Raw genomic sequence first — 10,938 nt, forward strand, 5'->3', positions numbered from 1 at the left:
CCGCAAAGCAGAGGTCACTGAGCTGCTGCCCTTGATCCAAGCCATTTTTGTGACAGGTGCCACTGTAGCCAAAACATCTCATGCCACATGGATGAGCACATCTCTTCTCAGGGCTTCAAGTCTCAGCTCTGCTCCTGACCGGCCCTGGGACTGTAGGCAAGTCACTATACCCTGTTGAGCCCCAGTTGTGCTGTCGGTAAAATCTAGCGGAGTATGACGCTTACTTACCTCCAAAACGTCAGGAAGCATCAGCTATCTTAATGCGTGTGACATCCCTGGTGCAGTGCCGTCCGCACAGTAAGCCCCCAACAGCGAGGACTAGTTGTTGAAGTTGCTACTGTTGTTTTGGCCATCATGCTCTCAAGCAGCAGTGCCCACACGGGTGCACATATGAGCTCCTTGGTTCCACTATCTGCCAAGATAAAAAATGCCCAGTTTGCTCCAAGTCTTCGAAAACTCCCAGGTGGCCCATGCTTGCCTTCAAGTGCCGCTGGTTCTGTGGCAGTCAGCACAGGGTCTGTGTTTATCCTGAAGTCCCATTCCTTTCCATTCTACTGTCAGACATTTCAAATCCTCCCCGGGGCTCCCCACCTTGTTACTATGATTACATGTCCTGATTATTTCATCAAGTTCCTTTTCATAGAGAGGCTAGTAAATGCCCGGTAGAACATGGAAGCTAATTACCATCTTAATTGGAGAAAATGACCTGGTAAATAAAATTGCGTAATTTAATTAATTATCAAGGTGTGTCCCATAAAGGTTAACGAGAAATCAAAACCCATAGCCAAAGGTTTTGACATTTCTGGGCAGAGAATTCCCAAGCTTTGGAAGCAAGAGGGGTCAGCGTCTATGGCATAGCAAAGTTATAGATACTTTTCCTTGCATGGACCAGAAGATTAGATCCATTGCCCTTTCTAATAGGGGAGATGGTGGCTCATAGATCCAGTCTGGGTTACTGTTTGTTTGGTTGGCTTTCAGGTTTTTTTGTTTGGTTGGTTTTGTTTTTTACATTTATTCCTTTTATTAAGCATTTTTTAAGGGCCTTGTGCCTTTATTATGAGTTAGGACCTCCCACCCTCCAAGGATATTTATTGTTTTTCCCACATGGTGAGTGTCCTAGGAATAAATTCTCCTGGCTTGGAACGCCCTCTTTCCAGAAACACCTGGCAGTTTCTGTCTGCAGCAGATTGGCCTTGCCTCAGTCCCCGCTGTATTTGCCTTGTGCGGGTCTCCCCTCTCCCCTGTCTTGGGCTTCCTCTGTGGCAAAGGGATCCCCATGGTTTCCTGTAGAACCCACTCCCGTAAACAAACTTGCCTATTCCCTTCATGGAAACCTGGCTCTTGCCCCAAATGCTGCTTCCCCTGCAGGTTTCTCCATCAAGAATTGCTATTTCTTCCACAACCCAGAAACGTCTCTGTCAGCAAGTGGGGATGGCATTCTCCATGCTCCCTGACACAGCCTGTCCTTCGGGAGCCCGTGTCCCTACCCCGTCGTCCCCCTGTCGTCTCCAGGCCCTGGCGACTTCCGGCCTTGCAGCCCCGTCCATCCCCAGTTCTGCGGCGACACCGGGCGCTCCCGTCACCTGCCTCCCAGGGCTTGGACACCTCGGCTGTAGGTGGTGTCGGCCGCCTCCTCTCAACGCAGCCCTCCCGGCCACGGCCAGGATCTAGTCAGCAGCTCGCAGGGCTCTCGCACAAGCACTCCGTCGGACTTGGCCTTCTCAGCTCTGGCCTGTCCCTCCGCTGCTGGGCCCCTTCCCAGCCTCCGCCCTGTCGGCCCGTCTTGCTGCCGGCATACTCACCTTATCAGCCTTCGCTCTCTCGGCCCCCTTCTCGGTCTAGCCCGGACTCCACCGTGTCTCCTCTGAGCTGCTCTCTGGCGGGTAGTTTATTCCCTATCAGCCCCAGGCCGCAGGTTACCCACCTTACCCAAGACACCCGCATGCTCGGCGTCGCGCAAGCCTCTCTGTGATTGGCTCGCTGCTGCTTCCAGCCCGCTGGCTGCTGCGGTGCACACGCCTCTCTGTGATTGGCTCGCAGCTGCTTCTGGCCCGCTGGCTGCCGCGGTGCACTGTGGGCAGAGGATACGCCCCCCGCCCGTGGACGGCGAGAAGCTGACTGCTGTGGGCCGGAGTGACCGTGGGCAGCAGTGATGACGTGCCTGCTCCCAGCCAAGGCGTTAAGAGGTGGTGGTGTTTCCTTCCCCTTCAGCCTCTGCCCGCAAGCAGCACGAGGAGAGCACGTCCTGGCCAGCTGACGGGCCCGAGGCGGCTGGGAGGCACGTGGAGCCGACCCGAATATGCACACCTCCAGCGGGATGCACAGCCAGACACACGAGTGAGTCAAATGTTTGAGAAATGTTTGTTCTCACCATAAGCCGCTGAGATTAGGTGTTGTTTATTATACCCCGTGATTGCAGCAATACTGGACGGAACCTATCCCCTGTATCTTAATCTGCTTCCTTCCTTCCAGACCTTTCCATCCTTGATTAAACATGCTGAAGTCTCTCCCATCTAACAGAACAAACCCCCAGTCCGTGTGTCTTCTTCTAGTGATTGTCCTTCTCAGCTGTACTCTTCTCAAGGTGCTCGAAAGAAGTGTCTCTTGGCACTGGTCCCAGGACCTACCTCTTGTTCTTGCTTCTTCTTATTGTGGTCTGGCTTGCTCCCACTACTGCCCCGAATCTGCTCTCCCAGGGTTCTTGGTTTTTTTTGTTTGTTTGCTTTTGTTTTGTTTTGTTTTGTTTGGCAAATACTGAGCCCTACTCGTGCTGCAGCTGGACATCAGGGACATGAGTAGGAAAAGGCAGGGATGGGCTCTGTCAGCCTCATGAAGCTCATGGTCTCGGGGTACAGGGACAAGAAACCGGATGACAACAACCAGAGGGCAGGTTCCTGTGCATCATTTTATCCCCCCCCCCCGGGGCTTGTGGTAGGAATTTGATAAATGTTTGGTAATACAGAAAAATTAACTGAACAAGATATGGAAGAATCAATAAGGCATTCACAAGTGAACCATGAGAAGTACAAAGCAGAATGTTACTTGCTGAGTTCCCTAGAAGACTGTTATTGATAATTGAGTGTTATCACAAAACTAGCCTTTGGGTAATGTCTAATTTAACATCAGCTGCATGGTTGGTGCTTCATAACTGCTTGTTGAATATATGTAGGGTTTGGTAACTTAAGGGACTTAAATTACAATATTTTATAATCCTTACAACATCTCATTGGAGGAAAAAAAAAACAAAAACAACCCTGAATTTCTTAAAGGTTAAGTAAATTTCCCGAGGTCAGTCAACCCGTAAGTAGTGAAGTCACTACTTACTACTTGGATCTTAGGGCTTGGCGGTGGGGGGGGGTGTTGGGCAGGGTTTGTGCTCTTTCCCTGTTACTCATCAAGTAACATTCCATTCTGTGCTTCTCATGTTTCACCTGTGAAGGTCTTGTTAACACTTCCGTATTTTGTAATTAACTCTTCGGTATTGCTAAATATTTATCAAAGTCCTACTACAAGCCTAATAGCAATAAAATGCTGAACAGACAGCAGATTCTGTGCTCTTTCCCTGAAGTCCATAGAGTCCATCTGTAAATGAAGTGCGGGGTTGGCCTCCACAAAGGGGACTCCTGAGCTGGGCTGTGACAGATGGGTCACATTTGGATAGACTCAAAGCAGTATGGAGAAGAAATTCTTGGGGAAAGGACCAGCATGAACACAGGAATGGAAAGGGGATGGCATCCTGCTTTCAAGGGACAGAAAAGAGAGGGTCTGCTGTAGGTGGTTCCATGGCTGGGGAAACATCCTGTCCAAGGGTCAGCTTGAACTCCAAGAGCTAACTCTGAATGGCAACTCTTTGGCTGTAATAACTGAGTATCAAATGGTTGTAGATCACAAGCATCTAGGGCAAGAAGGAAACATCATAACTAACACAAGGATTGCGATCAGAGGGGAGAGAGGACACCACAAGCTTCTCTGCCCTCAACCTCACAAGGCTCCATAAGACACTGGCAGATGTGCACAATGCTAGATGTGTCTGTGCGCACATAACCTAGTGGGGTAGCTTTGTAGGACCAGCAGAAGATGCCTGTTTCCTAGGCAAAGCTGTGTGACTCATTGGAGTTCATAAGACCTTGAATAAAATTCAGTGTAAAGTTTTGAGCTTAACTTTTTGCAAATCCTCCAATGGGTATAAAACTTCAGTTATGCAAGGTGAGTAAGAATTGGAGACATTGGTGAGAAGCCGGTGCCGCCTGGGGCTGGGAATGGCCACGTGCATGTGGGGGGACAGTATGAACGAGACTGCAGAATTAGTTGAAACCCCTAAGGGTTAAAACTAATACCCCATTTCAGGTGCATTTACTCTAACTTCCCCAGCTCAGTTTTGAATAATTTCTTCATACTTAGCAAGGAGACTAAGATTTTCCCAGCACTAAATGTTTTCAGTGACTTTACCTCTTATAACTTTCCCTCCTTTACTGCACGCGAGGTTCCTGCATGCAGATCAACTGAAGGAGGAACTACAACTGAGCAGAAAGGAAAGAATGAAATTCACCCACAATCTTAGCACCTGTGGAGAAATACTTTTCCCAGAATTTTTAGATAATTTTTAAAATAAAAATAAAAATACACAATTTATATCCTGATTTTTTTATTTGATGATATCCCATTGAACATCTGTTTGTGCCAGTAAATATTCCTCCACAGCATCTTTTCATAGCTGTGCAGCATCCTGTGCTGTTAGAGTCACTGCGAAGCTATTGTTTGACATCAGAGCTCAGATCTCATAATCGTGGCTGATGCTTCGGTGAGTCTATGTATTATTATTTCCTTAGGGCCTCTCACCTCCCTTTCCAGCCTCCCTGCTTTTTGGCTCCTCATTCCTGCTTCTCTTTCTGTCCAAACTGAACTTCTTTGGGTTCCTTGCACACACTGTGCTCTCTCTGCCCCTTGTGTTTTTCTACAGCCTAGAACATTTTTCCTCCACCTGAAACCCCACACGGAGCTATTCCCCAATCATCTTGCAGACATCACTGTTTTAGGTGAAATTTCCCTGATGCCACGCCGTCCCCATTGCCGCCACGGACTGGGTCAGCTGTCCCTTGTGCGCTGGCCACCGCCACTTGGTGTCACTCTACTAGAGCAGGAATCAGGCCTGTTTCCCTATCTCCCCTCTTCACCAGCTCGTGATGTCCATAGAGACTGGGATCCAGTCTGTCTTGGTCAGTGCACCTGAACAGTGCCCAGCACATAACTGGTACTCCGTAAAAATCCATTGGACAAGAAATACACTATCCCTAAGAACAACACAGCTGGGTCAAAGGCATGCACTTTTCAAGGCTTATGACACATATTGCCATTGCTCCCTCCAAAGACCTTCCCAGTTTACCTTTATTCCAGTGTGTGTGTGTGTGTGTGTGTGTGTGTGTGTGTGTTCATTTCCTCATGCCCTGGGTAGCCTTGCCAAAAGTTCTGAGAATAATTTCTCTGCACAGCGTTTTATTTAGGGAGCACTGACTGGAATGATGTGCACTGGGTTATTGAAAAGTCTCAACTCAGTAGGGTATAAACACGAAAGTTAATTTTTTCCAGTCACTGCTCTCTGCTGTGTTCTATCGAATCCCTTTTCTCCATCACTTAATGATATTTTGGGCAGAGGGTGAACGTTCCTGTCACTTTCAGTTATTAAAAACTCAGTCGAGTCAGTTTAAAAGTCCGAATCCATATCTGATTCAAAGCTCTTCCTTCCTATCCCCCAGACGGTCTGAGGCTCTTGGGACCTGGAGGTGGAGGGGGCAGTGTGGGCTCTTCCTACACTTCTGCCCCTTCTCCTCCCTCTTCTGTGTCTAGCTTTCTTGGCTTAGGGGCAGGCAGGGAAGATAGGGAGGTGGGAGGCATCTCAGCATGGCGGAGGACCAGTGGTGGCGAGAAGGCGTCTCCCACTTTGGCCTGGTTCTATTCTCGTGTGAGACTAGTGGGCCTTCTGAAATGGCAGTCTCCATGTGGGGGCTGAATTTTGGATTAATGCTTAACTCAACCTGGGTCTCATCTCATACAAGGACCCCATCAGAGAGCAAGTGCCAAAGTCCCTCTTCAACTGGGACTATGGCCCTCAACCCTTTCTGGATGAAGCCTGTCCTCACTTGTTATGACGGTTATCTGAGCAGACGACAGCTCCTCACTCTCCTTATTCTGCACTCCTTTAGCTATAACCTTAGAAAATGCTGCGGACTTAATCTGTATTCTCTAAGGGCTGAGGGAATGTGGAAAAGGGGTACCTCAAGTACTTACTTCTAAAGACCTCTAGAGCCCCTTCTTCTCTGGCATGGGCCACCTCCATAGACCTCTTATAAAAAGCTCTAGCCCAGAAATAACGGATGGTCTCTGTGATAACGTATGTCTTCCAATGGAGAGAAAAGGGAATTGCCTCTCACCACGGACACTGTGAAGTTAGAGCCTCTGATGCTACCTCCCCACATTGCCCAGTCCTCTCCCTGTATAAGCAAGAGCTCAGGAATAGGGGGTCAGGATGGGGGTGTGGGTTGAAGGTGGCAGGCTGGTTCCTAGAGCCGTGGCTACAAACTACTTTGTCCTATTGCCAGATATGTTGGCGCTTCTCCTGGGCAGCCATCTTGAGAAAGCAAGTTCTTCAGTGTCTCTCTTTTTTTTTTAAAAAAATTTTATTTATTTATTTTTAACAGACAGAGATCACAAGTAGGCAGAGAAGCAGGCAGAGAGAGTGGGAGGAAGCAGGCTTCCTGCTGAGCAGAGAGCCTGATGTGGATCTCGATCCCAGGACCCTAGGATCATGATCTGAGCCAAAGGCAGAGGCTTAACCCACTGAGCCACCCAGGTGCCCCTCTTCAGTGTCTCTTGTCCGCTGCTTTGGTTTGGACCTTAGCCACAATTCTGGGACACCAGACGAATCTCCCTCATTGTCTTGTTGCAGGCGCACCAGTCATGGACCTCAACAGTATTTTTACAGTAATTGCAGAATCAGATTGCCCATGGCTGTTTCTTGTAGCAGCACTAGATAAAAGCTGAGGGCAAGACCAGGCAATTGGGAATTACGGGGGGAATGGCCACATGGAACAAGAGAGACAGAGTCCAGAGCCCTGTGATGTGGGAGTGGGGGAGGGCAAAGCATGGACAGAGAGAAGAGTAGGCGCTCTTGTGCCTCCAGGGGCCTTTCGGGTCAGGGGACCTCTCTGTCCAGTCTCATCCGTTGTCAGGGACAATCAGACATCTCATGTGAAGAGGAGAGTGGGAAAGAAAGGGGCCTCAGTGAAAGCCTCTCATCCTCCCTCAGTCCTCGCAATGCAAATGTCACATCCAGTTGAGCTGATGGCCTGTCCAAAGCCCCTCCTGCCATAATGAGCCACACGGCCACTTCCTGGACACTGAGCCCTTACAGGCTGATTGGGTAAGTGCACAGGTGGCCACAGGATGGGAAAGACTTGGCTAAGGATTGTTTCTAGCCCCTAGCATCCAGGAGAGAAAGAAGCTTGGACAGGGTTTCAGTGAATCAATCACTGTAAGAAAGGCCTTCTTCCTTCTGAGTTCTTGGGCATGGTTTGTGGAAATGAGCTCCTCAGTGTTGCAGTTACAGTCAGAGTGTTGGGAGCCCTGGGATTCATTCATCTTGACTTCAGCATTGATTTCTTGTTCAGTAATTAGCTTACCAGAGCCCCCGATGGCATACTCAGTCCATTTACATAATTAAGACATAAATCCTGAGCCTGGGTAGTCGCCAGGACACTAAGGACACTGGACACAAAGGGCAGCAGGTGCCTGACAGCTTGTAGCCCCAGTTCTACACTCACACCTGCTGATTCCATTTGCCATGACTTCAGCGGGCTGAGAACTTCATCTTAGAACTTTTTTTTTTTTTTTGAAGGCTCATGCCAAGGAGATCAATCCACTTAAACTAGGCTTACAGAGAGGCTCTAATGGTTTTAAAATATGCTCACAATTTCTTTGGCATTGGTTCATTCAAAAGGTGGCGTCTAATTCCCTTTCTCTTCATCGTGGGCCAGAATCAATCAGTGACTTGCTTCTAAAGAACAGACTGTGGTATGTGATTTCCAAAGCTAGCTCAAAATGCATTGCTGCTTCCTCCTCTGTCTGTTTGTCTGTCTGTCTGTCTGGGGAACTCAACTGCCATGTTATGACAGTATTCAAGCAGCCTACATGGGGGGAGAAACTGAGGCCATCTGTCAGACACTGGCACAAATTCACTGTCCATGTGCATGCGCCATCTTGGAAGAGGATATTCCACACTCAGACAAGCGTTCAGATGACACAGCCCAGGTTGACATGTTGATGACCATCTCATAAGAAATCTCAAGTTAGGACCACCCAACTAAGCCATTCCCAAATTTCTGACTCACAGAAACGGTGAGGATAGTAAATGCTTATTATTTTTAGCCATCAAATCTTAGAGTAATTTGTTATCTATAGTAAATAACTAATACAGAGAGCACGTCTCTCCCCAGTACTGCTTCTTCAGGAGAAGCTCTGATATCAAAACAAACATAGCTAAAAATGTTCATACTTTGTGATCCAGGAATTCCTCTTGTAAGAATTTACCTTATAAAAATATATGTATTTGCAAAATGTTTGTATAAATGTGTTCATTGCAGCATTCCTTGTAATAGTGAAATGCTCCATTTCAGTTTTCAGTGAAGGAGATAAAAGCAGCTCATTTACCAGCTGAGAATCCATCTGCTCCCTTCCAAGGCTGAGCGGGGTGGGCTGAGTCATTGCCCACCTCCCATGGCTACCATTGTCAGGTGTAGTCAAACAGGAAGAAGAAGTGAATATGAAATTTCAGCCATAAGCAAAGTTTTCAGTGAAAACTGAAAGCAATTAACTTTCCCATCAATATAATTCAATTAAATAAATTATGAAGAAAAGTTGAGTAATTCTATATAAGAATAAAAAAAATTGAATTATCCATTAAAAAAGAAAATTTCTACATGTAAAACTTCCCATCCAGACGGTTTATCAGTTGGTTTGCCAACAATTTATGGAAGAAACACTTGAATTTTTATATAATTACGAGGAATAAAAAAATGGAACACTTTTCAACTCACGTATAACCTTGATATCCAAACCTGACAGAAGTATTAAAAGAAAGGAATATAATAAACAAATCTCACTCTTGAACGTAAGTGTAAACATTTTAAAACAATTTTCAAATTCAACAATTTATTGAAAGATATAAATCACGAATAAGTATAGCTTAAAGCAAAAATACAAGGCTGATTCAACCTTCAAAAAAAATCAACCTAATTTACCTTATTAATAGGATTAGGAGAAAACTCATGTGACAATCACAACAGATATGGAAAAAATCCAACAAAATGCAACACTCATTTATAGTTTTAAGGAAGAACACCTTGACTGAATAGAAATAGAGAGGATACTTCCTTTTTAAATTATTATTTAAGACCTTCCAAAGTGCTCTAACAGCCTCTTCTCTTCTCTGGTTCAGAAATTTTGAGCTGCCTCCCAGTTTGCTCCTACCTCCTTTTTCAAGTCTACGCTCAAATATAATTTCCTCCAGAGGATTGGGTGCTACTGCCCATATCATGGTTTATTTTAATTGGTGGATTGACTCTAAGTTTTGTCTCCCTCTCTAGTCAGAAGCTCTGAAGTCAGAGAGTTGTGGTCCCCTGCTTACTCCAGCGCCTGACTCATCACAGATGGTCAGTAACTGGTTTCTCAAGTGATAACTGTGGGTGTAAGTGGGTGTCTGCGGGTGATTGCCTCCGGGCGAGAGAGCTAGTGGGATCCAGATAGTTCCCCTGGGAGAAGTTATTGCTGATGGCTACTTGTCCTGCTACTTAATGTCATTTCTATAACGGCATCCAAGATAAGAAAAGTTTTTCTGCTTCAGCAACAAAACTGTCCTTCCTTAAAATAAGTGTTTGGTAAATCTTGTCATGTACTATGTGGAAAAATAAAATAAAAATAAATTATTATTTAAGACCTTTAGTATCAGGTGTTTGCGGTTTGTTGACTTTTTTGAAAAAATCAAGTTAGGAACTTCTATTAAAATGAAAAATGCTCTTCAAAATCTTAACCAGATGTGAAACGATGTTAAAACCTTTAAAGATGTATTGAGAAAAATTAGGCTTAAAAGAAAGATGACAAAACACGTATGCTGTCACCAAAAAGAGATGCCTTCAGAGAAAAATAGTTAAAACTCCAAGCTGCACAGAGATTGCAGATAGTTCTAGTGATCTGGCCAACAGGGAAAAAGCAAGCACTAAGGTCTTCGCCTCCAGTCTTTTTGTTCATTGCTTATGGCTGAAATTTCATATTCACTTCTTCTTCCTGTTTGACTACACCTGACAATGGTAGCCATGGGAGGTGGGCAATGACTCAGCCCACCCCGCTCAGCCTTGGAAGGGAGCAGATGGATTCTCAGCTGGTAAATGAGCTGCTTTTATCTCCTTGCCATCCTGTGGTTTAGGGTTTTCTGCAGGGGTGTGGATGCTGAGCTGTCTGCTGACGTTGGGCCTGCTCTCCTTGGTTTTCCTGCCCTTCTTCACTACCGTCCTCTCTGTCTTGGCCATGGGTCCTGCGGAATGGTGGCCTCTAAGGCCACTGCTGTGTCGCTGGTCTTCCCTGCCCTTGGCAGTCAGTCCTTCCTGCCCTTGGCAGTCAGTCCTTCCATCCCCTCTCCCTGCACAGGCAGGCTGGACCATCCCGGTCTGAGCCCACAAGGTGTCCGCGTGCGGCAGGTAGGAACAGGGTCTGCAGTGGGGCTAGCGCTGCGGGCTCCCACCTCGGGAACATTCCCTATCCCTCCTTCTGTCCCTGCTCTCACCCATAATTCTGGCAATCCTACTGTAATCCGGCGTGAGATCCTACCCTGTGGAGGCTGCTACAATGATTAGGGTCTGCTGGGTATTGACTGCCTTGTCCTGGAGCCCG

The sequence above is a fragment of the Neovison vison genome, chromosome 7 (genome assembly GCF_020171115.1).
Source record: "Neovison vison isolate M4711 chromosome 7, ASM_NN_V1, whole genome shotgun sequence".
NCBI classification, from domain to species: Eukaryota; Metazoa; Chordata; class Mammalia; order Carnivora; family Mustelidae; genus Neogale; species Neogale vison.